General features: G+C 42.3%; 1 protein-coding gene and 1 pseudogene across 5 annotated transcripts in view; both read right to left on the bottom strand.

Annotated features, from left to right (window-relative positions):
- LOC144050774 (SH3 and multiple ankyrin repeat domains protein 2-like) overlaps nt 1–25064 on the bottom strand; it is a 280805-nt gene extending 255741 nt beyond the window's left edge. For all 5 annotated transcript variants that reach the window (XM_077564353.1, XM_077564354.1, XM_077564355.1 and 2 more), the window contains exon 1: nt 24756–25064. The gene's annotated coding sequence lies outside the window, so the exon portion shown is untranslated. The remainder of the gene's footprint in view (nt 1–24755) is intronic.
- On the bottom strand, nt 2282–3122 carry LOC144050278 (uncharacterized; annotated as a pseudogene).
- Nucleotides 25065–26769: the final 1705 nt, after the last annotated feature.

The raw sequence follows: 26769 nt of genomic DNA, 5'->3' as shown, positions 1-26769 counted from the left end.
GTTTGAGATCGTTGTGCACGCGGCTTATTGCCACAGCCATTGAAAAGCAAGATGTACAAAACAAGTCGTCTTATATGATGGTAGAATCTGTAACTTCTAAAGCTATGACCGCGGTGGCGACATCAGATGAAGATCCGGCTGGAATTTTTCTCTAGACTATTTCTAAGGGATTTAATGTCTTATTTTGAACAAATATATTTGTTCATTGAGGGACTGAAGACATTTAACATTTTCAATTTATATTTTTACTGTTTATGAATTTACTTATAAACATATATTGGAAATATAACTGTGTATTGTAATGAATATAACTGTGATGATGTTGTTGTGAAGTATATTGGAACTTTTTCACTCCCTTCCAGCTGGTGATATAGGAATGTGATGGGAGTAAAGTTCTCAAGTTCTCATGTAGTTAACACTGTTGGGCTGAGAGAGTCTAGGTCTCATGGCATTACCTGTCTAATCATATATTTCTGGCTTGGACGGGGAACTGGAGTAAACATGTCAGTATTTCACTTGTCTGTCTATTATAATTACTAACCCTTTGTCCAGCCTCAGGGGGAGTATGCTTTTTTCATCTATAAAGCGACTGTGTGTTTTCATATTGACACACTTGAGGCTTAACATCACCTTCGAATGTAAGCATTTTCTCTTGTGTCTTTTAGGAGCTCCTAAAATAAATTCTTTGCAAAGAAGGCTTCTTCATCAGATCTCATTTTTCAATTATTTTTCAACACGCAAAGATTACACTTAATATAGTAATCAACTAATACCTTCAGTATACACCTCATTTAACTTGTTGCAACATTGGTATTGTCACATTGTGACTCTTAATTAGATTCAGATTATCCAACCTCATTACACACATAATGCATTTAGAGCCCAGCTGTGATTTCAATGAACAGCCTCCAAGCAACCTTTGCCTTTTGCAAAAAAATTTCACCATGCTATGGCCTGTCAGCTCAGTTGGTTAGAGCATTGTGCTAATAACGCAAAGGTCGTGGTTTCAACCCTCGTACGTTCAAGAATGAGGTCGGTGGGTCAGGAAAAAATGAGCACCAAACAACAACAAAATAGCACCAAATAACAAAAAATGAGCACCAAACAATAATCTCTGGTGCTCATTTGAGGACCACGGCAAAATAGTTTAGTTCACCCCGGCTAAAAGTCCTCTGAAAACTCTTTTTGGTCACATACCTAATTCAAATGATTAGTTTTTTGCAGGGCCTGTTGATGTGCTGGTCATCTGAATCAGGTTTGTTGGAGCAGGGAAACATCTACAACATGAAAGATAGGGGCCCTGCTCTATTGGCTTTTGGTTTTATGCTAAATTGTATGAGAGGGACTTCACACTCATGACTTTTCATACATTGTCTTTCAAACCAAAAAGCAGCCGTTTTTTGGCTGTTTTTATGATTTATCAACATTTCAGTGTTTTGTAGCCTGTTAGCGCATGGCATGGTGCTAATAACGCCAAGGTCATGGGTTCAACCCCCATATGGGCTATTGCCTTTCATTGTGTCTTATTCCTTCATTTATTCACATTTGAAATTATGTGCATTTGGTTAGTGTAAGACAACTTATTTAGTGGATTGACATAGTCTTAATGAACTGGCAGCAAGCATTTACCTTCTCCTTTTATTCTAAATAGACCAAAAGGAAAGTTTCACCACTGATATCAGTAACTTTTTTCTATACTGAAAAATAGCAGTTTTTAGGCCATTGATTATCCAGAATCAAATTTTTCTGTGGCCTTTTAGCTCAGTTGGTTAGAGCATGGTGCTAATAGCACAAATGTCATGTGTTCAACCCCCATACGGGCCAATGTCTTTGTTTATTTGTTCTTTCTTTCGTAAGCAACACAATGTGACCCCTGCCCTGTTGGGGTGCCAACGAAGGCACTTGGGGCTAACAGATAGGGCGTAGAGCTTGCCCACAAATAGAAATGCCGTCTTACTAGACAGCCAGCGAAGTTCCCCTTTGGTCAACGTCTCGAAAGGGGACCTGCACAGTGAGTCGAGCACCAATCGAAGGTCCCAGGCGGGGACTCGAGGCGGGTTTCTAGAACGAAGGTGAAGGGCACCCCTGAGGAAGGAGGCCACTAGGCGGAGAAGGGGAACGCCCCTTATTGAAAACAGATTGGAGTAATTCTAAAACAGTGGGAATAGGGCACATCATGGAATCCATCCCACATCCTGCACACCACTCCGCAAACAACTTCCACCTGCTAGCATACAGTGAACGAGTGGACGGAGCCCTTTAACAGAAGACGAGCACTCAGTCAGCAATGGGTCTCGACCCTCAGCGGCCAGACACACAGATGGAACCGACGGGCATCAGGATGCCAAATCTGACCCCGCTGTTCAGACAGCAGATCCAACCGACTGGGCAGGAGCCACGGTTCGGAGGAGCAGAGACTGTGGAGGAGAGGGAACTAAGTCTGGGCTGGCCAAAAAGGGGCCACCAGCAACGTGTGACCTTCCAGAAGTATCCTCTGAAGGGTCAGATGAATGAGGGGGAGAGGTTGGAAAGTATATAAAAGGCCCCTTGGCCAGGGGTGTGCCAGAGCATCCTGGCCTAGCGGGCTGCTCCGTTCCCTCAGGGAAAACCAGAGGGAACAGTGAGTGGACTCCTCAGAGGCAAAAAGATCTATCATCGCTTTGCCAAAGCGACTCCAAATGGCGTTCACTACCTCCGGATGGAGACGCCAATTCCCCCTGAGGTGGACGATGGCGGGAAAGGGAGTCCACCGACTGATTGACAATGCCCGGGAGAAACATGGCCCTCAGGCTGCCAAGACTGGGGCCGGCCCATTTGAGAAGCCTTCGTGAGGACCGTAGCAACTGGGCGGACCTCGTGCCTTCCTGATGAGTGATGTGATACACAGTGGAGGTGTTGTCCATTCGTACCAAGACATGGCGCCCTGCCACGGAGGGCAGAAAATAAATGAGGGCCAGATGCACCACCCGCAGCTCCAGCATATTGATGTGCAGCGACCTGTCCCCCGCAGACCCCGGGCTTTGAGCAGTCCTGTGTTGCCAAACTACACCCCATCTGCTCAGGCTGGCATCGGTGGTGACACATTTGTGATGTGCAGGTACCACATCCAGCAGCACTCTCATCGCTGCCGAACAGACCAGCGACCCCAAGGTGTGAGAGCACTCATGAATGGACTAGACACTCGAAGACACTTTCGACGGTCCAGCAGCGGGTCGAGCCAGAAACTGAGCAGCCACCGGTGCAATGGTCACAGCGACAGCAGGCCGAGTGGCACAAGCGCCGTCAGGGACGTTAACTTGCCCAGCAGATGCAGAAAAAGGATACAAGGCAGCATCCTATTGGCACGGAAGAAAGAGGTGAGGTGGGCACATCGTCTAGCCTCTGTGGGGATAGCCGAGCAGTCATGGAAGTGGTGTCCAACGACATTCCGATGAACAGTCTGTTGAGAGGGAACGAGAGAGGACTTCTTCAGGTTGACCTTGAGTCCAAGTCATGACACAGGATGTAGAAGCGTAGATGTGTCTCGAAGTGCCTGAGCCCTGGACAATGCGCATATCAGCCGGTTGTCCAAGTAGGGGAGCACCTTCATGCCACTTGACCGCTATTACACTTGTGAACGCTCTGGGAGAGATTGACAGCCCGAATGGGAGTAATCTGGATTGTCAGTGGCGACCCCTGTAGGCAAAGCGGAGAAACTTTCTGTGCTGAGGAGCAATAGGGACGTGGAAGCAAGCGTCCTTCAGATCGATTGACGTGATTCATTCCTCTCAGGCGATTGTCCTCAACACGGCTGATGTAGTCAGCATGCGGAAGGGCAACACCCTGAGGTAATGGTTGAGACCTCTCAGATCCAGGATAGGGCGTAATCCGCCTGTCTTTTTTGGAATAAGGTAGTAGGGGGAGTAGAATCCCACTGGATGAGCCAAGGGATCCACTGCTTCGATAGCGGACTTGGCGAGGAGGGTCGCTAGCTCTTGATATAGAGCTAGTGCCTTTTCCACCGGTTGAAGAAAGTGGGCCAGCGTTGGAACTGAATCCTGTACCCATGAGACAAAGTTGAAAGCCTCCATGGGCCTCAAAGCGAAGGCATCCCAGTAGTTAAGCTGCCGACAGGAAAAGTAACCAACTTTTGGCCCCTCGGGCTCAAGCCCTGGCCCTCCCAGATTTAGTGGTCCGGGAATGGACGAGGCGTGGTGTGTGTAGCTCGGGGCTGACCATGGGGCCCTCGGCCAGAGAGACGAACCTCACGGGTGTCCGTGACATGTCCCTGTGAGGGACAACGAGCTCCAGAACCCCCCCCCTCCCTCTAGGTCAAAAGCTCTGCACAGTATGTGGCAGAGGTCTTTGACGGAGCAAGGCTAGCAAATTTACGCCTCGCGTCATTAGCACACACTGTACGTTCCAGCGCTCCTGTCGCTGCCGAACCGAAAACTTGACCCGGAACTACAGGGAGGTGACGAAGTGCCTTCTAGGACGGCTCTCGCAAGGGAGATGGAGCCAACCAGACCTGACGGCGCGCCTCAATGAGAAAAGACACCATGGCCATGCTCCCGAGAAAGGAGGGATAAGTCCCTCAATGCCATGTTACAAAACTATGTAGCCTCATCCACTTCGTTGTCTCTCAAAGCTGCGGAGAGAGGAAGTAGGAGATGCGCCTGGGCGTTGCAGCTTCAGTCCTCGAGGGCCCCTTTCCTGCATGTTTGAGATGCAATCATGCAACTCTACTCCAACACACCTGATTCAAATGATCAGGATCACAATCAGGCTTGTTGAAGATCTGATCATTTCAATCGGGTTTGTTGGAAGAGGGAAACATCTCCAATAGGGGTCAACTCTAGTCCTCGAGGGGCCCTTTTCTGCTTTTTTTAGATGCCATCATGCAACCCAACACACCTGATTCAAATGATCAGAATCAGGCTTCTGTAGAACTTGTTGATGAGCTAATCATTTGAATCTGGTGTGTTGGAGGAGGTAAGCGTAAAAAAAAACAGGCAGGATAGGGGCCCTCGAGGACCGGTGTTGGTAACCCCTGCTCTATTGGCTTTTGGTTTCATGCTTAATTAACTGAAAGGGAAACCTTCAGCACTACACTTATTAAGGCCAGGTTTCATTTATTTTGAATGTTAATCATATGCTAAAAACATGTTATTTTGTCAAAAATACTGGCATATTGCTTGTAAAGTCATAACCATATTGAAATTTGTTTCTAATGACCATTTTCCTAGACCTCTGCTACTGACATTTTTTATGCTAATTCCTAAATAGAGGCAGCATGTGGGATGACACTGAATAGCAAACGTTTGAAATAACACATTAAAATGTAAATGAGACACAAGACAAAGCTATTTTGACATTTGTCTGTTATTTTGTTCATTATAAAATATGACTAATCAAGCAGATTTTATCCAACAAAAAAATGTGTCTGCTTCACAGAATTTACATCTTTGGTTTCCTGAGTCATGTTGATTCTAACGGTCAGGCCCTCTTCTTTCTTTTACACATTGTTCGCATCTTTTGAGGAGACTAAAGATGCCAATACACTACAAAGTTCCCAAATGAGAAGAATTGAGTGTAACAGACCTTACTCATTTTCCTCTTCATCATCTGCCCTTCCCTCTCTCAGCTTCATAACGCTTTTTGTGTGATTAAGCAGTTATCCTCAGAGGCAGATGCATGACAAGCCAAAGGCTTTTTGTTCTCTTACATTGCAGACGGTGTGTAAAAGTAATGTACCAAGATATTGTTTGTGTTTTATAGGCTTTCTAATGGTTTTACTTGGCATTTAAAAAAAAAAAAAGTTTGCAAGACTGACCACTTAATGATTATTATTGTGTTATTTTACTGAGCAAACAGCATATAAAGATGTGAGGAGAGGATAAAGTGAAGCTCACTTTGATTTGAAGCAGTGGCTCAGAGAAGTAATTTAAGTCCTAGTGTGTATTCATAAAAAAGTAATGAAGGAGAAGAGAGATGATGGTCTGCTATTCACTGAAGCATTCTTATCCGTCTTTATCTAACCCTACCTCCAGAATGTAATTTCCTCTCATCAGCTCTTTTTGAAATAAAAATCAGACAATAACAATAGAATCAATTAATCACATTTTTAGCTTTTGTCATTGCTTTTAGTTGAGACGTTATGAAAATTTCATAACTAAGTTATTGTGAATAAAATGATTACAGGTCTCAGTGTTGTCATGATATTCCTAAAGCAAATTAAACCTACACTCACAGAGGAAATTCTAATAGGTTTCATTTTAGATAGGGCAAAGATATTTTTGAACATTAGAAACGGTAAAAATCAAAAATTTTATGAAATAAGATGAAAAATGGTGTAAACATACCAAGGTGTCTATGCCAGAATGACTTGTTCAGTATGGTATGGATCTGTAAACCACCATCCAGCTTCAGTGTTTTCCGATAGCTGCGACAGCTACAGTTGTGCTTGAAAGTACATACCTTGAGGGCATGTAAACTTATAGGCACACTGTATGGTGAGAAAAGGTTTAATGTCCATAAAATCCTAAATTAAGTCAGTCATTAAGCAATATTTAGCTTTTGTACATTTTAAGTTGTGCTCATAAGTTTACGTAAACTTTCAAGCACAACTGTACATCAGATCATAGCTATGTAAAATGACTAATGCAGTTGTAATCTGATTCTTTTCATTAGCTGTGTTTTGATACTTTTCGTCTATTTTCAATTTCCTCTCGGTTAGTAGGTATTGGCAACTTAAAAGGGAGGACAGATAATATTAGGAAGGAAACGCAGTTCTTTGCAACAGCAAAATATTTTGCTGTTCCAGTCTTACATCTGAAATGGAAAAGGCAAACAGCAGTTTGACCTTGGATGGTACAACCTGCATTGTGGCGTTGGATGAGATGTGATATTCAAGTAATGCTAGCCTTTTTTTCTGACCCACATAATTATAAACATGGTGTGATGCAATGGGAATTCTATCATTTAGTGTATTATTATAGTCATTATTCATTCATTCACCACATTTATTCATTCTTCATTGTTCCAACTTCAAGGTTCCCTATGTACTATATACAGACAAGAAACTGGCCTGTGTTCCAGATTCAGGACTCACATGGCCACATGCTCAGGGGGTTCGGAAGCATTATTTTGCCCTGCATAAACTGCACACACACATACCCTTGACATGGCATACATAAACATGAATGTTTATAGAACCTGATGAGGTGTTTACCAAAAAAATAAATTCTCATAAGAATCGCGATTCTCATTTAGTACAATTCAGAATCGATTTTAAATGTACAAAAATCTATTTTATTTAAAGTATTTTATACTGTCTTCGATTTGTTTCTGTGTGCCTTTATTGGGAGCGCTGTTCATGTTGTACCCAATTTGGCCACTTAGGGGCAGTGTGGTTCCACGCGGTCTGAAGTTATTCCAATTAAAGTAGTTTTTTTGCAGCATGGAGCCGTTCTTTTGAGTGACAAAAGTGCTGCGAGTAGCGCACTAATTAGCATTAGCGAGTTAGACTGGAGTAGATCATTAGGATTCCTTGAACATTGAATCAAAAATCGTTCTTAATCGAAAATCAATTCTGAATCGAATCGCACATCCAAAAATCGGAATAGAATAGAATCGTGAGACATTCAAAGATTCCCACCCCTAGTGTTTACATAACTCGGCTTTTCTTTCCCCAGGCAATAGTTTTTTTACTGTGATACACAACTTTGAAGGAAAGTCTAATTGTAGCGCCATTTGTTGATGTTGACTACTAAGACAATGGGTTGATAATCATTTGCTTAGCTGTTTTTTTATGCTTTAGTTGCGAAATAGCAAATGGTATCTTGATACCACTGTCATTATTTGGTGCTTTTTTTCAGGTGGACAGGTAAATTAAATGATTTTACACGTTTTCTGGATTACTTTGATTGTTTATTTCTAATCTCCAACAGACAAAACGTGACTTTGATCCTGTGGCTAGATGCCCAATTCACACTGACTGCGGAATGGACGCGGTGCGTTTTTTCCGTACGGCTGCCGCAAGGAATAGAAAGCATTCGAGTCAGCGTGTCACTGTCAATTCACACCAGCTGCAGTGCGGTGCGTATGGGGTGCTGAAGAAATGCAGCGCTGCGGAAGGTTTCCGCAAGCGTTCTATTTTTTTTCGGACGCCGCATGCGGATTTTCATGAAGCTGAAGAAATTACACGAGCCGGACAGGAAGTCGAGTGTTGGCATCAAGGTAGATCTGGTATATTTTAAAATAAAACAGTTTGCGAAGTCATTTTTGGGGTGAGGGAAGCTAGCTAACTACATAGCATGACATAAGTCAGACATTTTAGACAAAAAAATGAGCTCAGAATAAATTAAACATGACAAAATAACAACATTTAAACACAAAACATACTTACACATGGTAGAAGTCCCAAAAATAATGTTGATGTAACAACAGGCAAACGTGGCTATTAATTACCAATAGGACTCTATATAGACCAGAGGTGGGCATCGAGGGCCGCAGTCCTGCAGGTTTTGCGTGTTGCCCTTCTCCAACACAGCTGATATATGATCAGCTCATCAGCAAGCTCTGCATAAGCCTGATAACGATCCTGTTGATTGGAATCAGCTTGTGTTGGAAGTGAGAAACCTACAAAACCTGCAGGACTCCGGCCCTCGAGGACCGAGATTGCCCACCTCTGATATAGACGGTTGTGATCGCGTGAACTCAACTCTCCAGCGTGAACCCCCGTGATCTTGTGGTCTGGCGGGTGCAGATTTCCAGACACGGATAGCTCACACAATGCACGCAGTGTGAATCGGTGTGAATCGATTCTGCAGTCAGTGTGAATTGGGTGTAAGAATTCCTGCAAGCTTCTGACCAATAGTTTTCAGCCTGGATTAGGGTTCGAATTTCCTGCCTTCTGTCTGCGGATGTGACATCATATGCAGATTGGGGCATATTCTCTAGGGTGCGTAAATCACAAATGGCTGCGCAGATTTCCCCACTTTAATTGTGTCAATTACACACCTTCATGAAATGTACGCACTCTGCACTGGGTGTGTCAGAAGCTGAGACGGAAGAATCGCCGCTCATTTGAGGTGCTAAGTGTAACAGGTTACACTGTTCTGTTAATTTCACCAAAAGCACTCATTATATTTGGGATAAAATGTGAATATTTTTCTTTTGTTTTATGACCTGTGCATGAGAACATGGGCTGGTGTGCGCGCTGTGGATGACGGCTGCGCAGTGACGTCACTTTACGTGCGCGAGCCTCGGCCACTCGTTAGTCGCGACGATTGATGCTATGAAAACTTGGTGTTATATTAATTGGGTTGCACCATGTCAATGAATCTATTGCTAAGGATGTTTTGCATGCTTACTAGCTGGTGTTGTGCTTGCTACACAACATTTTTGAGCCGTGGTCCGTCGTTGAATGGAGCTAATGCTGCTAACGTTAGTTAGCGTGCCTTTTACTGAGATTTGCTTTTGATCTCCAGGAGAGCTAACGAGGACGTCGCGGCTGTACACACTCATTAGTCTTTCATGCACACAGGCTGCTGTAGAAAATAACCAAATTTGACTCCATTTGTTAAAAAACACAATACAACGCAGAGGAAAGCCACCCCCACGGGTTACATGAGAAAGGTTTGTAAGAAATTGACTTCACGGCAAACAGGAAAATATGCCCCATTGTCGCCGTGAGAAGGGAGTGTGCAATTTCAAAGTAGATTTGAAAGACTGATAGGTCACGAAAGAAAGTGTTTGGATGAAGTTATCATTGCAAAAGGAGGTGCAATGTCTGGTTAAGAGAGAGGTTCACATACTTTTCCACCCATGAGTTTTTCTTAAATCAACAACTTTTGTTAAAGAATGAATGACAATATCATCATTGTTTTTGTTCAAGTCCATTATTTTCAATGTCAGCATTGTAGATTGGGGTATGACTAAACATTTAATAAGGTAATTTTAATATTTTATACAAAAAATCTGACCATGCCTGCAGGGTTCCCAAACTTTTGAGCAGCACTGTATATACACATCAGCAGTCACACATTAAATATTTTAACACACAATAGTGTTATTGTAAAAGCTACCTTTAGCTGGGATAAATGTCATCTTCTCAGAGACGCTTAAAAGCTTTATTGTAATTGGATGAATGGCTAGTATAGCACATTTAATACAATATGCACGCCAAAATGTTTTTCAAAACATACTCGCATGCTGTTCACTATATGGTGTTCTGTTAGTAGCAGTGTCCGACTGTGTGGCTCCGCTTTCATTCATTTGACAGCACATGGATTTCACATTGGAGCATCTGCCATCTTTTTGTTAGTGATGGATTTTTTTTCATGGAGGTTCACGTGGTTCTAAGCCAAACATGGGCAAACCCCGGCCCGCTGGCCAAATACGGCCCGTTATGCGTTTCAATCCGGCCCGCCGAATTTATCCAATAAGGCTGGATTTTTATTTTTTATTTTTTTTTTCAGCTCAGTGGGCTGAGTGGTTAGAGTGTCCGCCCTGAGACTGGGAGGTCGTGGGTTCAATTCCCGGCCGGGTCATACCGAAGACTATAAAAATGGGACCGATTGCCACTCTGCTTGACACTCAGCATTAAGGGTTGGAATTGGGAGGTTAGATTTAGGTAAGGTTTTATGGCGTTATTTCGCTTCTTTAATTACGAGGGCGCAGAAAATAAAATCGCTGGCGCGGTCTCACGTAAAGTGAAGGACTGCTGTGAGTGACGGGTGCAGCTGGAGAACGCGCTCTCCAGCTGCAGCAGTACGAGCAGTGGATGACTGGTGTTGGGATCCACTTCCCTCAGACTCCTGTGCAGATTATGTTTTACACCAGAGTCACTGCTGTGTAACTTCTACACACCCGGAAAATATGATCACTGGGTTGGGGTCTCACTGATAAGCTCTTTTACGCACAGAAAGGGGACAGAAAGATACGCAGGGCACATTCATAACAACGTTTGCAATTTATTAAAATAAACGGGAGAATGACAGTAAGCTTAACTCAAGATAACTGATTCATAAAATACAATTCTTCCTGGATTTGGACATTTACAGCAGGAGACGGCACGGTCTTGTGTTGAACACAGCAATAATGTCCTGATAGTCCAGAGAATCGGTCAATTCTTTTTTGAAAGAAAGCAGGGACAAAGAGTTCAGTCTATCAGTCAACATTGTGGCACTGTTGCATGTTTTGATCCTTTTGACAGCTGAAGATAGTCTTTCTACATGTTGTCATGGGTGAGGTGAGGAGCGCGCATGCAGGAGACTGTTGATATTGGTGAATACATCCCCGGGACGTGCGTCGAGCACTTCTATGAGCGCTTCCTCGTTGGCCTTTGGCTTCTTTTTGAGCTGCTGCACAAACACCGTGTGCTATGCGTCCCCCACGGAGATGGAAAAGTGGTCAGAGACGGATTGGATGTACGCGCTTTGTCCTCAGCGCGTGACAGGCAGCAGCGGCTATCATGCAGCCGCATGTGTCACACGCACTGTGGGCCCGGGTTAAAAATGGGTGGGCCAATGGAAAAAAAATCTTTAACTTTACGCCTTGAATTGAAATCTATTAATAATAGATGCAGTCACCAGGTTTGACAGATCACAGTGTATGTGCTATTATAATCTATTTACATTTCTCCTCTCACTTTGCCAAATAGTGTGTAAATGCCGCATCTTGCATATTCACTGAGGCAAACGTACTACCTGGATTAGGGCTATTTTATAATAATCATAATAATAATAATAATACATTTCATTTAAAAACAGCACATTTCAGAACACCAAAGGTCACTTTACAAAGCATAAAAACACAGCAAAAGTTGAGCTAAAACAATAAAAATGAAGCTATTGGAAAAGCTGTTTTAAATATGTGGACTTTGCACATCTGAAAAACGCAGTCCTAAGTGCACACTATAAGTAAATTGGGTTGTACATTTATCTGTGTGTTTTTACTGTGCTATGAGGTCCAAATGCTCCTGGTCCGGCCCATCTGTCAAAATTTCAAACCCATTGTGGCCCGCAAGTCAAAAAGTTTGCCCATCCCTGTTCTAAGCAAAGCGGATCTATCACAAAATGCTGAAGGCAGATCATTTAAGTGTGCCATCAAGAGGCTGCTAATTCAGACCGTCCGGCTTAAAAAATTGTAGACTTCAAACACATCTGATCGTCAGATATGTTGCATTTTATGATTAGCCACTGACCAATTGTAATGTCATAATTACCCGTACACAAATGGCTATTCAATCCCAACCCTCGGCCAGCGGGGGTTGACTGTACAGTAAATAAACAAGTTGTTTAATAAATAAACTGGACATTTTGGTCCATCTTCCGATCAGATTGGTGTTCGGTCATTGTGTTTAATAAACTTGCTTGATCGGTGATTTGCTCCAAAATCCTGACCTAATTTTATCATTTCAGATTATAACCTACTGGAAAACCACCCACCATCCAATCATCCATCCATCCATCCACTGTCCGCTTATCTGGTGTTGGGTCGTGCAACTGGGCAGGCTTTTCATAGATGTCGCAGCTTGGCACAGTTAGAAACAGGCGAATTGCGCCACTTCGCTGTCAGTGGAAGCGGCTCCTCTCATTCCATGTAAAATCAGTGCGTGAGAGGCGTACAGTCCTTGACATCGGCGAATCAAAAACTGATATGTGGACTCCATGCAGGAGACCAAAGAACGCAAAGTACATCTATATGGAACTGCAAGCAGTCCTCTACGGGTGGATGAAGTTGGCCAGGGCACCCCCTCATATCTGTGTCGCGGCCAGTGGTGTGATTAGAAAATATTCTAAAGACGATACTAACAATAATAATAATTATTATTATGATAATCCTTAATTAATTGACTACAATGATTCCGAGGGCTTGATGCATGTTTTGTTATATTTCTGAATTAAATACGATGACATCCGCCACACATATCCGTGGAGGTCGGAGTCTGTCTGCATGCACCTCGATCAAATTCACCAAAATCATTACACCACCTGTGCCAAGGGCACAGAGCACTCAACCAAATTCTCAAACACACTAAATGAGGCTTGCAGAAGCATGAAAACTTGCCAGTTTTTACGCTCGAGCACAGCTGTGCTGTCTACGACTATCGAGCCCACAGCACCGCCATTAGTGATGGTGAGATGAAGCCCCATGAAGCATCAATACTTTCAGCCAACCGTAACCCTTACAAGACATAACATGAAAGAAACCTCAAGAAAGACATCCCACGAAACAAAACTAAAACACAAATCATGATGGTACTCATAGTATGACAACAATGTTCAAGGATACACAAGCCAATAAAATAAAATGTTCAAACTGTCCACAATGTTATAGTACAGTATACTTGTTAAGTTATTCACAAGTACAATTTATTCTCACTTGATCTACAAGCTGGTTGTTTACAAATGTGTAAGTACAATTTTCATTTAACATTTGCATGCAATACATTTGAATTGCATCATTATTTAAGTAATTGTTTTATTTTCCTGTTATTAAGCACATTGTTGAAGTTTAAACTGCATATTGTTACAGTGGCTATTGTAAATATTAAACATATTTTATAGAAATTAAAGCGCTGAGTCGTTTTTAATGACGACTTGGGCCACTATGCTTCTGAATTTTGATGGTCGTCATGACGGTGATACTTGGAAAGGAAGAATTTTTGATGCAGTGACTGATGTAAAAAGTTTAACAAACACTGATCTACGGTAATGGAATGCAAATTAAACAATGTTCTTTTGTTGGAAACAAAAACAAAAGAATATATATTCACAACAGAGAAACAAAAGTATTATCATGATGACTGTTCATGTGGAATAGAGCATTAGGGCATCAAACAGAATGTCCATCATGACCTGATATTTATGTTGATAAGGTTTATATATATATATATATATATATATATATATATATATATATATATATATATATATATACAAACACAATTGCCAAAAAGTTGGGACACTATACAAATTGTGAATAAAAACTGAATGCAATTATGTGGAAGTGCCAAATTTTTATATTTTATTCAGAATAGAACATAGAGAACAGGTCAAAAGTTTAAACTGAGAAAATGTATAGTTTTAAGGGGAAAATATATTAATTTTAAATTCTATGGTGTCAACAAATCTCAAAAAGTTGGGACAAGGCCATTTTCACCACAGTGAGGCATCCCCTCTTCTTACAACAGTCTGCAAACGTCTGGGGATCAAAGAGACAAGTTTCTCAAGTTTAGGAATAGGAATGCTGTCCCATTCTTGTCTAACACGCGTCTCTCTAACTGTTAAACTGTCTTGGGCTTTCTTTGTTGCACCTTCCGCTTTATGATGCACCAAATATGCTCTATAAGTGAAAGAAGTGGACTGCAGGCTGGCCATTTCAATACCGGGATCCTTTTCCTACGCAGCCATGATGTTGTAATTGGTGCTGCATGTGGTCTGGCATTATCGTGTTGAGAAATGCAAGATCTTCTCTGAAAGTGATGATGCCTGGATGGGAGTATATGTTGTTCTCCAATCTGATTACACCTTTCTGCATTGACGATGCTTTTCCAGATGTGGATGCTGCCCATGCCACACGCACTCATGCAACACTATACCATCACAAATGCAGGCTTATAAACTGAGTGCTAATAACAACTTGGGTTTTCCTTGTCCTCTTTAGTCAGTATGATATAGTGCCCCAGTTTTCCACAAAGAACTTCGAATCGTGATTCGTCTGACCACAAAACAGGTTTTCACTTTACCACACTCAATTTTAAATGACCCCTGGCCCAGAGAAACGCCTGCGCTTCTTGGTCTGCTTTAGAAATGGCTTCTTCTTTGTACTGTAGAGTTTCATCTGGCAACGGCGGCTGGTACGGTGGATTGTGTTCACCCGCAATGTTTTCAGGAAGTATTGCTGAGCCCTTTCTGTGATTTCCCTTACAGTAAGCATTCCTGTTTGCGGTGCAGTGCCGTTTAAGGGCCCGAAGATCATGGGCATCCAGTATGATGTTTTGGCCTTGTCCCTTACAGACAGAGATTGTTCCAGATTCTCTGAATCTTTGGATGATGTTATGCACTGTAGATGATGATTACTTCAACCTTTTTGCAATTTTTCGCTGGTAAACAAACACCTTTCTGATATTTCTGCGCAACATTGGAGGAATTGGTGATTCTCTACCCATCTTCTGAGAGACACTCAGAACCACTCCGAGAAGCTCTTTTTATACTCCAATCAAGTTGCCAATGGACCTCATTAGTGGTAACAGGTCTTCCAGCTGTGTTTTCATAAGTGCAATTGACTTTTCCAGCCTTTTATTGCTACCTGTCCTAACTTTTTTTTAGATTTGTTGGCACACACACACACATTTGTTGGATTTACAATCAACATATTTTTCCCTTAAAATGATACATTTTCTCAGTTTAAACTTTTGACCTGTCATCTATGTTCTATTTTGAACAAAATATTGAAATTGGCACTTCCACATAATTGCATTGCGTTTTTATTCAAAATTTGTATAGTGTCCCAACTTTTTTGGAATACTATGTATGAACTGATGATCTTGAGACACTCATCACCTCCTCTGTATCAAAGTATTTGATGAAAACTGTTGTCATTAACAAATTGAGGTCATTAGAAAGCAATCTGCAGCCATCATTTTTGGATAAGCCTGCAGCTGAATGGGACAGTGTTCACATCTGCCACAATGTGCTGCCAAGCAAAGAAGTTGATCCCTTGAGAGGAGGACAACTTCACTTTGCTTTTATTTTCCAGTTTGACTTTTTAGGACACCTGTCGGTTGACCTCTTTATTTTACTGATCATTGACCACTGAAGTTACTGAAAGACAATAGACAGCTTCAGTCAGTGATGTCAAAACATCCCTGCAGCCTTTTGACGCTCTCTGGACACCACTGCTTGACATTTTGAATTATTTTATCAGCCCCATTTACTACTGGTAAGTATGAGCCAATTGCAGTGGTCAGCAGATCCCAGAGCAGCTCTGAATGCATTTGGAACGGAACCATAGAATTTACCCACTGACTTCCCCAATCAAGTGGAAAAGTTGATGTATTGGAAAAAAAATATTTGGAGATGTATCCAATGAGCAATTAATTAATCCGCCCATGACAAACTTGGCATCAGCAAATAATTGTTCCTCATCCCTCGAGTTTCTATAGTGCTTATCCTCACCAAAACCAAAAAGAAAATTCCCTGGAAAGAGAGAGTCAAAAGTGTGGTGTGTAAAAATATTCAACACACCAGAGTCAACACTTTGTAGAACAACCTTTTGCTGCAATTACAGTTGCAGGTTTTTGGGGGTGTTTCTCTAACAACTTGAGACTGAATTCTTTGTGCTTCTTCACAAAATAGGCGAATCTCAGTCAGATTGGGGGGAAAGCTGTAAACATAATTAATGGGATTTAGGTCTGTATGGAGTTTGAAAGGGCCATTCTAACATGAATCTGACCCATTCAATTGTAAAAATGGCTGAATGTTTATTTCATTCACTCCAAGCCATTTTCACTGAAGCAACCCCCTTCGTTCCCGGCTGTTATACTGGATTTTGACTGATTTTGCAAGTCCCACAGAATATTGTGTTCTATTGCTATAAAAACATGGAACCTACCAAAAGAAAGATTAGAGTCTCTTTTTTCATCAGGATTTTTTAAATATAATTCTACTATTCACAAATCTGTTAAAAGCAGTGGGGAAAGGGCTTTTTGCAACATGGCCCTGGTTGATCTCTTATACTCTGCTGCCACATGCTGGTCGTTTTTGTAATAACTACTATTGCTTCAACTATTCTCTTCAGTTCAAAGCCTTCTGTGTGCTATAGTCTTTGGGAGCATGGTAATATTTAAAATAGAACGTATTTATACATTTTGGGGAGCAAATGAGTTCATGGCTATTTTTCTGCTGTCTTTTACTGACTCCAACAGGTTCACATACAAAATTGTCTTTTGTGGCTGAAACATCCACCTTCCCATCATCTCAGACCAGCTTCACCATCCCACCTGAAGTAAAGCATCCCACACAATGACGCTAGCTTTGTGCTTACCTTTTTCTCTACCTTTGTGTTTCCTTCTTTTTTTTCTTGTGGAATATTTGATTATGTTGCTCTTCTGAGAAGACAACTTGCTAGGAATGTGGCTTCAGGTGAATTAGCTAGAACTTTAGGAATCATTTTCCATGGCCGTTTTAGATTTATCTGAAGGAAAACAACTTGTTTCTTTCTTTGGCAATTAATATATTTCATGCAAAATAGTATGTAGTGTATCATAATGGGTCAAACAGGGAGAATAGATATTATTCTCCAGTATTGTTGTTCTACAGGGTCTTTTATATGGTAAAAATGATGAGTCTCCCCATCCTTATTTTTGCCGCTTCTGTTCCACACTTGTTATTGTCATTTAATATAAGCCCACAAACTGGCACCCAGCCAATGATAAAAATTAAAGAAAATATGTTAAAAAAAGACCATAATAATTCCAACAAAAGAAGGCTGATTATTATGCACTAGTATTCCCACCCTTCAAAACTGCATTAGATGTCCAGATTTGTCTTGAGTTGTACTTATCCACTTGATAGTCCAAGCAGGGAAAAAGGCAATGGTGCGACAAGCCGGCACTCTCCAGGCCCAACACATTCCCTGAGGTTTCTCATGTTCCATCAAGGCTTTTTACAAATCAAATGTGGATCCCAGGCAGCCTCAAAGCACGTTTGTGGCCCCCGACCACTGATCTGTATATATGACTGGATAGCCGACAGGCCAAGACTTTTGAAGCCGCGAGGCCGCCATATTACTCCCAAGAAACGTTTCTCGCCATACAATCCAATAAATTTGCAGTATCTAAATTGGAGAACATTAGAGACAGTACTTAGTAGAAACAGCATGGTTTATGATGTTTTAAATTTGTTCAACATAAACAAGAGGTCTTCAGACATTTTACAACTATCCATCCATTTTCCTAACCACTTGTCCTCACAAGGGTCGCTGGAGCCTATCCCAGCTGGATTCAGGCAGTAGGTGGGGTACACCCTGAACTGGTTGCCAGCCAATCGCAGGGCACACACAGACGAACAACCACCCACACTCACAATCACACCTATGGACAATTTGGAGCGTTCAATTAACCTGCCATGCATGTCTTTGAAATGTGGGAGGAAACCGGAGTACCCGGAGAAAACCCACGCAAGCACGGGGAGAACATACAAACTCCACCCAGGAAGACCAAAGCCCGGACTCGATCTCACGTCCTCTGCACTGGGAGGCGGACGTGCTAACCAGTCAAACACCATGCCGCCATTTTACAACTAATACATGTATAAATTATATGCTTAATTTTTTATTTTTATTTTTATTTTTTTTCTTTCTTTGTTTTTTTCTGGGAGATCTCAGTATTGATCATTTGAAATGTCATCATCATTGTTCTCCCTTTTTATTTATTTATTTTATTTATTTATTTATTTATTTTTTATGTGTGTTTGTGCGTGCGTGCGTGTGTGCGTGCGTGCGTGCGTGCGTGCGTGCGTGCGTGCGTGCGTGCGTGCGTGAGAAAGAAAAAAAAAAGAATTCCCATACCGTTCACCTAAACCGAACACTTCAAAATCCAGCCAGAGTCGTGGGGCCGCCAGGAGACCCGAAGGGGGACCAAAGAAAAGAAAGAAAAGCGAAGCCCAGCACCGACCAGACACCACCCACCGGGCCACTAACCTTCACCAACCCCAGAGACATCTAAACTCCAACAAATCAGGGAAACCTCAAGGGCCCAAAGGAGAAACTGAGGAAAGGTAGAAAGGACAGACGAAGCAGAGTGAGATCCACAGACACCAGCCTCCACCGAATCAATGACCTGAGGGAGAAACAAATTGTGTCTGAGTCTCGATAGATGCTGGTGTGGTGGATCTACCATGCATGAAAATCTCCACCAAAGAGGGGAGCCGTCGACCCCCGCCAGGACAGAGCAAGCGCAACACCTCAGGGCCTCCCAGGCCGCGGCCAAAGGACGACCCCCGGGCCCCGCAGGGGGCACCGGCCGGAGAGCAAACCCCGGAGCAGGAGCGCCCCCCACCCCAACGCGGCCCGCGCCCCCAACCCAACGCAGCAGGACGGGGCACTGCAGGCCCACCAGGCACCCCACCGGCCCACAACCCCCGCTCCCCCCCCGCCCCCGCTACCCACCCCAACCCAGCCCCAACCGCCCCCCAGGTCCCCAAATCCCCAGACACCCACCCCAGCACCCCCCACCCCGGCACCCCCACCACCACCCCCCCACCAACCAAGGGACACACGGACAGGCGACCGCAGCACTGCTCTATACTGCGGCCTGCCCCAACCGATGACCCCCCCCCCCCCCCCAGTTGTGTGGTGCATTAAAATTTGGAGGGGAGCTGCAGGGCGGAGACGGTGTCTCCACCCCACCCCATTCCCCCCCAAAGTGTGTTATGTGCCCTAAAATGTATTGTGCAAAACTAGTGCAGTGAGTTAAGAGGAGCGACCAGCTGGGCCCCCCCCAACCGGGCGGGGGGGGGGGGGGGGGAGGCGCACCCGCCCACCAAAACCCCCACCCACGCCCCCCGGATACCGGGGCCCGCCTGAAGTGCCCGGAGGCCCACCGGAGCGGGGCGGGCACAACACCAATCCCGCCCACTCCCCCGGCCCCCGGAGCGCCGAGACCCGGGCCACGGATGGAACCCCCGGCCCAGGGGAGGGGGAGGAGGGCGGACAGGGGAGGGGGAGGGGACGGGGGAAGGAGACGACAGGAAGGGCAGGAGGCAGCGGCAGGGCCGCAGAGAGAGGGGGAGAGGAGGAGGAAGGGCGACGAGGGAGAAGGGACAGGGAGGCGGAGGACGGGCGGGGAGAGGTGAAGAGGGAGAGGAAGCAAGGGGGAGGAAGGGGGAGGGGAGAGGGAACCACGGGGCACCCCGGCGGCCCACAGGCCCCAACCCGCGTCGCCGGACCCAGAGCGACGGACCGCGCCGGTGCGGCGCCGCCCCGGACGCCAGGGAGAGCCCCGCAACACAGCACCCCCCACGAGACCCAGGGAATGACCAAGACGCAGCCGCCACCCAGCAGCCAACAGAGGGGCAGACCCGCCCACGCCCATCCAGGGGGGACAGCACCTGTAGAGTTAGTCCCCTGGCATGCAGTGAATCCGACTATTAGCCCTTAGTGCCCATTGGAGGTGAATCTGCTCGATCCTGTTGGCAGCAACTGGGTTCCTGACTATAAAAATACAACCATTAGTTACAAACTGTCAAATGCAGAGACATCAATGTAAGTTATCACAATGTGGTGGCTCTCGCTAACAGGCAGAATTAAATAACCAGAATTAGGTTAAAATATTCTATATACGTAGACCATATTTCTATGAATTTTGATATTTGTTTTTTATTTGAGGCCGATATTTTTTTCATTAAAATGTGATTTATGAGGAGGTTAGACCATTGGTCGATATTCAGAGTTTGTTTATTTTTCCAGTTAACAAGAATTGTTTTTTTAGCGATAGTAAAGGCTACAAGTGTAGATTGAAATTGTTTATGTGGTAGGTCAGTTGTTGTTAGGTCACCTAGCAAACACAAGTTTGGAGATAAAGGTATCCTATAGTCCAAGATAGCGGGAAGTTTTTCTAAGACTTTAGTCCAGAAATACATAACCGGAGTGCATAACCATAAAGCATGAAAATAAGTGTCTGTAGTGTTTTGTAAACACTCGAGACAAATGTCGGAGTCGGAGAGCCCCATTTTCTTCATCATATATTGAGTAATGTATGTTCTATGGATAATTTTGTATTGGATAAGTTGTAAATTTGTGTGTTTTGTCATTTTAAATGCATTTTCACAAACTTGAATCCAAAAGTCAGATTCCGGAGCTATAGACAAGTCTGTCTCCCATTTTAAGATGGGTAAAGACATTTTATCCGTATATGAAAGTAACTTATATATTTTTGAAAGTTTTTTTGTTGTTGTCGGAGAAAGCTTGGTAATATCTTTAGCTAAGCCAGGCGGTTGGAGCGTACCCTGAAGTGTTGGAATTTGGCTAGGCTTGGAGAGTCATTTATTTCCAAAAAGTCTGCCCACTCTTTCCTTATAATTTTATCAAACTCTGCATCGTTTAGCAGTGAGATGTTAAAACGCCATGTTGGTGGTGGTTTAAAGGTATAATCAACTTGTAGGGAAAGTGAGACTGGTGTATGGTCGCTAATAATAATTATATGCTTAATGATGTTTACAGGAGGAAACTTTTTAAGAATTATATCTGTAAATCAAGAAAAGAAGCCTCTGCCAAATCAAATATTGGGGCTTAAGGAACTGAGTGATAAATATGAGCAAGTGCTGATGTGTGTTTATATGTGCAATTGGTAAGCAACCACTCCAGGGTTTAAACTGCACCACACTCGAGACCCCAGCAAGGTCAAGTGGCAGAGAAAATGGTAGGGTAGATGTAAGTTTTCCAAAGATGTAGATGTAATTTTTTCCACTAAATTAGGTTTAATTTCTCAATTAATAGTGGACAAAGTGTCAAGACCTGACTGGATCATAAGTCTCATTGTGATCCTCTTCTAATTGAATGATTGGGGGTTTTGGTTGTTTGGTTGTACACAGAGAGAATCAGGGGGGGATTCAGATGCAGAAAGAGACAATAATTTATCATCTGAAATCAGGAAAATACATCAAATGTATCATAAAAATGCCCAAGCAGTAGCTATTAAGCAGAATGTGGATCATGTAAATGAGAACGCCAAGAGTAAGTAGCTCTTATCTATGTAATGGTGTAGGGGCTTTCTGTAAAAGCATTATTATTACTTTATGTCTGGGTGAACATCGGTCACTAACTTATCCTAACTTATATGCTTAGACTTGACATTAGCTAAATCAGACAGCAGTTAAATGTCACTCTTCATTGTTCTGGTTTATATGTCACGGTTGAAATAGAAAGACAGTTTTTCATCATTTTGTAATAATCCTCAGCATCACACATTTCCACTTTCCCAGGAAGAATGCTTGAGTTCTAACCATGGGTAAAATCAATCAGTGAGATTTAAAGCTATTAAACAGTACATGGAAATTCACAAACACGTTAATCAGAGTTAATCAACCATTAATGTATCATCTGCGCTGTTCATCTAGTGCTGGATGATGTGGAATTCGATTATAGCTCTGTTGACAATTGTACAAGAGATGGGAGGGGCTATTCTGGCAATGACAACTTAAAATCAGACAAAAATTAATTCTGAAAGTCACGTTTTTCTAAACAAGGTCCCTGAAAATGTTTTATATCAGAGAGATCCATTAGTCCAGGGGTAGGGAACCATGGTCCTCGAGAGCCGCTGTCCTGCCTGTTTTCCATATCTCCCTCCATCAACACACCTGATTGATGAACAAGATCGTTATTAGGCTTCTACAGAGCTTGATTAGCTGATCAGTTGAGTCAGCTGTGTTTGAGGAGAGAGACATGGAAAACAGGCAGGGACGGTGGCTCTCGAGGACCAGGGTTCCCTATCCCTGCATTAGACCTATTTAATGTGAATATTGCGACATGTTCCTACTTTGTGTTGTTATATCATTGCTTGATTTGTTTCTCCATTTGTGGTATCACTCTTTTATTTTCATTATTAATTTGTTTATTGAATTAATTGAACAAATAGTGTTTAAGTTGATGCCCTTGATCTTATTAAAAGCATTGTTACAGTGAATACGACATGTACCGTACTACTAACATCTTTCCAGCGACAAGTCCCAATTTGAATATTTTTATTCACATCAGGAATCAAATCTGCGACCCTCATGGTCTCTAAGACAACTTTGTGAAAGAAGTACTTGAGCGCTAAACACAAGCAAAGATGCAGTCTCTACACATTGCAGATTATCTTAATACTCTGCAGGGAACTAATTTCTACCATGTGTGTTGTGACCAGGTTTGGGTTCTTGATGTTGTTATACTTTTAGACTTTTATTCTGTTATGTTTACTTGAGCATGGTTCTAGCGGGATATATTGAATTACACATTGTCAGAACGTCTAGTTTTATTCTATGTCCTAATACTTACTTTGTATTTTTTGTATAAAGACTTTTACTTTTCAACTTCTGTATCCTGTCTGCTTTTGGGTCTAAATTCTGTTCCTCACATGACAATGTGAATGGCGGTTCAGACACTCAAATTAATTTGCAAGATTTTCTATTGCCTCAGTAGGTGCTGTTGCAGCATCTGTGTTCAAATGGCCGGAGAGCAGGGGTCCGGAACTGCGTGTACAACACATGTTTTTCAATAGCTACATAAAAACCACACGTGGGCTTTGTTTTGAAACAAGAAAAAAGTATTTATCTGAGAAGCAAAATAAATGCAAACACTCGCGCTGCATTCAATGACCACATACACAGTAGGAAATCTCAGACATACATAAAAAAAAAAAAGCTCAGACGACTGAATGTTACTGTTTTTCTGTTTTGTTCCAGATGTTAGAAGTTCAAATATATGTTTACAAGGAACCTTTTTGAAAAATCTCCACTATTCTGTGGTAAAAGTTATAATATCCCACGGCAGGGGATGCAATTTTAGTATGGGGGTAAATACTTTTGGCACGACAGTGGAACGCTTCCCCCTATTTTGGTGTGAACATAACATAAAGTGCTTCTGAATTGTTCCAGTGTGCATGTGTAATCCGTTTCCAACTATATCTATTATGTATTTATCCCACGGTGTTCTATCCACCGGCTCCATTCTCTGTGTATCTGACAAGTCACGTCGTTGTGTGCACTTTGGTGTTTTTCTTATCTGCTATTTTGCACATCATTTAAAAAAAAAAAAAAAACATTCTGGCTGCGCAGCGACCTTTATGTCACGGAGTTCCGACATGAAATTCTAGCCACTTTCACCCCTGCCGGAGAGGTTATCGCTTCATTTTATTTGAGAAATATAGGATCTATCAACTGAAATGTGTCTCTTCGAGGGAGGTGTTTGTCTAAAATTCCAGAACCAAATTGAATAGATAGATGTGGAATAAACCTCCCAACAGGGGATCAATCAATCGCTTGTGGTCAACAAACATCAAGGTCCGTCAGGCTCTTTTTCAATGTCACTCTTTAAACATAAACGCTTTACTAATTAACCATAAATTTCTTTGAAATGTTATATGAGGCTATTTTTGTTGACATGCTTAAAAGTTACCCTTTTCAATCATTTCCACGTAGCTTCAGACATGACATGCGGACCTCAGATAGATACGAAACAAATTTGTAGCCAGGAAGTAGGTAAAACTTCAGCACATAATACTACGTTGTCGTCAATAAGTAGTTATGTTGCACCTTACAACGTAATAATTTCTTGAAAATATAATAATGCCTGAAAATGCAATACAATTTTCACTCACAAACAAAAATGTAATAAAACCTTATAATGTAATAATTTCACCAATAACGTAGGCTAATTTAAAAAAAATCATGACTGATATTGTAATACCGTTTTTACCAAAAATGTAATAGGCCTACCTTATTGCAAAGTTAAGGTGAAATAGTTCGGTGCCTTGTTAAACGCATCGTCACCAGCACCCAAGCAGTCAATCAGTGCACGACGAGTTCATTAATTACTTGACCTCTTTGGCACCACAACTTGGCAAACACCACATCAAATAATCAATGAAGATCTTGTTAGTAAATCACGCCCTTATAACGGAGGCTATGTTAGAATTTATTGAGGTCTATCAAAACGTTAACACCCGAGGGACTTTATTCGCATCCCCCAAGTTAGGGAATGTTTGCATTTAATGTATTTGCTCTTACCTTGGCCGTTGTCTTTGATCCACTCGTCCTGTTTTAATCCCTTGTGGTTTCGTCCAGTCTTTCTCAATTATTTTAACTTGACGAGTTGTTTCTGAGACCAGATTCCGGCGAACCCGGACAAACTTCCCAGGAAAGGGCTGCTATGGCAACGGTGTGAGCGGCACCGTTACGGACAATCCGAGCCGAGCGGAGCCAGAACGGATGGGGTTAGAAGCGGAGCTTTAAACTCGATCTTCCGGCGAGGAACCCGACTGCCTCAGTGCCGAAATTCGTTCTGAGGCACCAGACTGCCGGCCGGCGTGGATCCGAGTGAGCGCACGGCAAAAGCGAGCTGGAAGGTTGGCGGGGAGGGACGCGGAGGGAGGGACCATACAAACCCCTCCGGATTACACAGGTGGATGATGCATGACCGAGGATCAGACTCTATTTTTGTCACCTCAAACCTCAACTGCTATTGATATTTAAACACCTGAGATAGAGGACAAGTGGTAAAGAAATTGAATTGAATGATGGTTTCTTCACATATTTCAAGTTTGCTAATTTATTCATTTACTACAACTTATTTTGTTCAGGATTATGGTTGAGCAGGAGCCTATCTCAACTGACTTTGTATAAGAGATTGCAGTTGCTTGCAGGTATACACACTGGTTACTTGCCAGTCGGGTTAATGATGTGGATTTAAAAAAAAAATGTATTTAGAGCTCAGAAGGATTTAAGAAGCCTACATTATGTTCTGGTACTTGGTACTGTGGTACTGTATTTGTAACAAAACAGATTCAGCAACCTGCTATTTAAGCAACCAGTCTGTGAACTTGTCTTCCCTCTCCCGTTTACTTACTCTTGCTGTCCGTGTGTCCCAGAAATGGTGGAGTCAAGGGTGCCCCCTGCAAATAAATGGTCATTACCATGACAACCACCCTACAAGCTGGAATTGGAAGATGCTGTTCATGGCAACAGTGGCAGGCAGCCAGTTCAACAAACAGACTCTATACCCCAACCTGTGAATGCCAGGATTTGCTAGTGTGTACATATTTATAGGCTATTTTTAATGCATAAATGCATATGAAAGTCAGAGTGAAACCCTTTATTTATTTATTTATTTATTTATTCACAAACAGCTCAGACTAAATTTGGGATAAGAAATGTGTGCTTTGCCTCTGTGAAATCATCACGAAGAACAGTTGAGGGGATTTTTTTTCTCCCACTAACTGTCCATTTCCAAATCTGGAGAAAAGAACAGGGAATCATTTCTTTCTCACAACAGTCACATTTTCTACTTTAATGACCCTTAGTTTTCCTAACACTTTCATTTGTTGCTGCTTTGATTTTCAAATTCTCAACCAGAGGTGAATAACAATGCTCATGTTGACTGCCTTAGTTATGAGTCTTTGCCAATGACACTTTTCAGAGGCTTTCATGTTCCTTTTCATAGCGAACAAATGTGGGGAGGTGGCGTGGGAACTTGGCCTACGTCTGCCTCACAGTCTCTTGGTCCTTGATTTGAATCTTAGCATCGCTCACTGCAAAAACTGAAATCTATAGTAAGATATAATAATTTCTTAAATTTAACAAAAATTTGTTTATTTTGCTTTGACAAGTTATTTTTACTTAAAATGAAATTGATTCTGCTTATTTTAAGATACTTATTGCTTAATTATCTTATATGATCAAGCAGTCTTGCCATTGAGTGTTAACAGCCAGTTTTAAGTACTGGGAGGCTTAAAACAAACATTTTCAACATGTTAAGATGACTAACCAACATCAAATTCTTTTTATTTTTAATTAGGATCCCCATTAGCTTCCACAAAATGGTCGCTAGTCTTCCTGGGCTCCTCAAATAATTCAACAAAAACATACAAAATTTAAAATTACTCTATGTGGTAAAAATGAAAACATTAAACAAAAACAGTATTAAACAGATAAAGTAAGTAGAAACAGACAAACAACTGTACACAATTTTAAAGGTAAAAAAAATAGAAATTGCAGGTGCATAAATTAATAAATGAAATTACAT

Source organism: Vanacampus margaritifer, chromosome 4, assembly GCF_051991255.1.
Source record: "Vanacampus margaritifer isolate UIUO_Vmar chromosome 4, RoL_Vmar_1.0, whole genome shotgun sequence".
Classification (NCBI taxonomy): Eukaryota; Metazoa; Chordata; class Actinopteri; order Syngnathiformes; family Syngnathidae; genus Vanacampus; species Vanacampus margaritifer.
The sequence above is the reverse complement of the archived record's forward strand: the minus strand, read 5'-3'. Positions and strand labels throughout refer to the sequence as shown.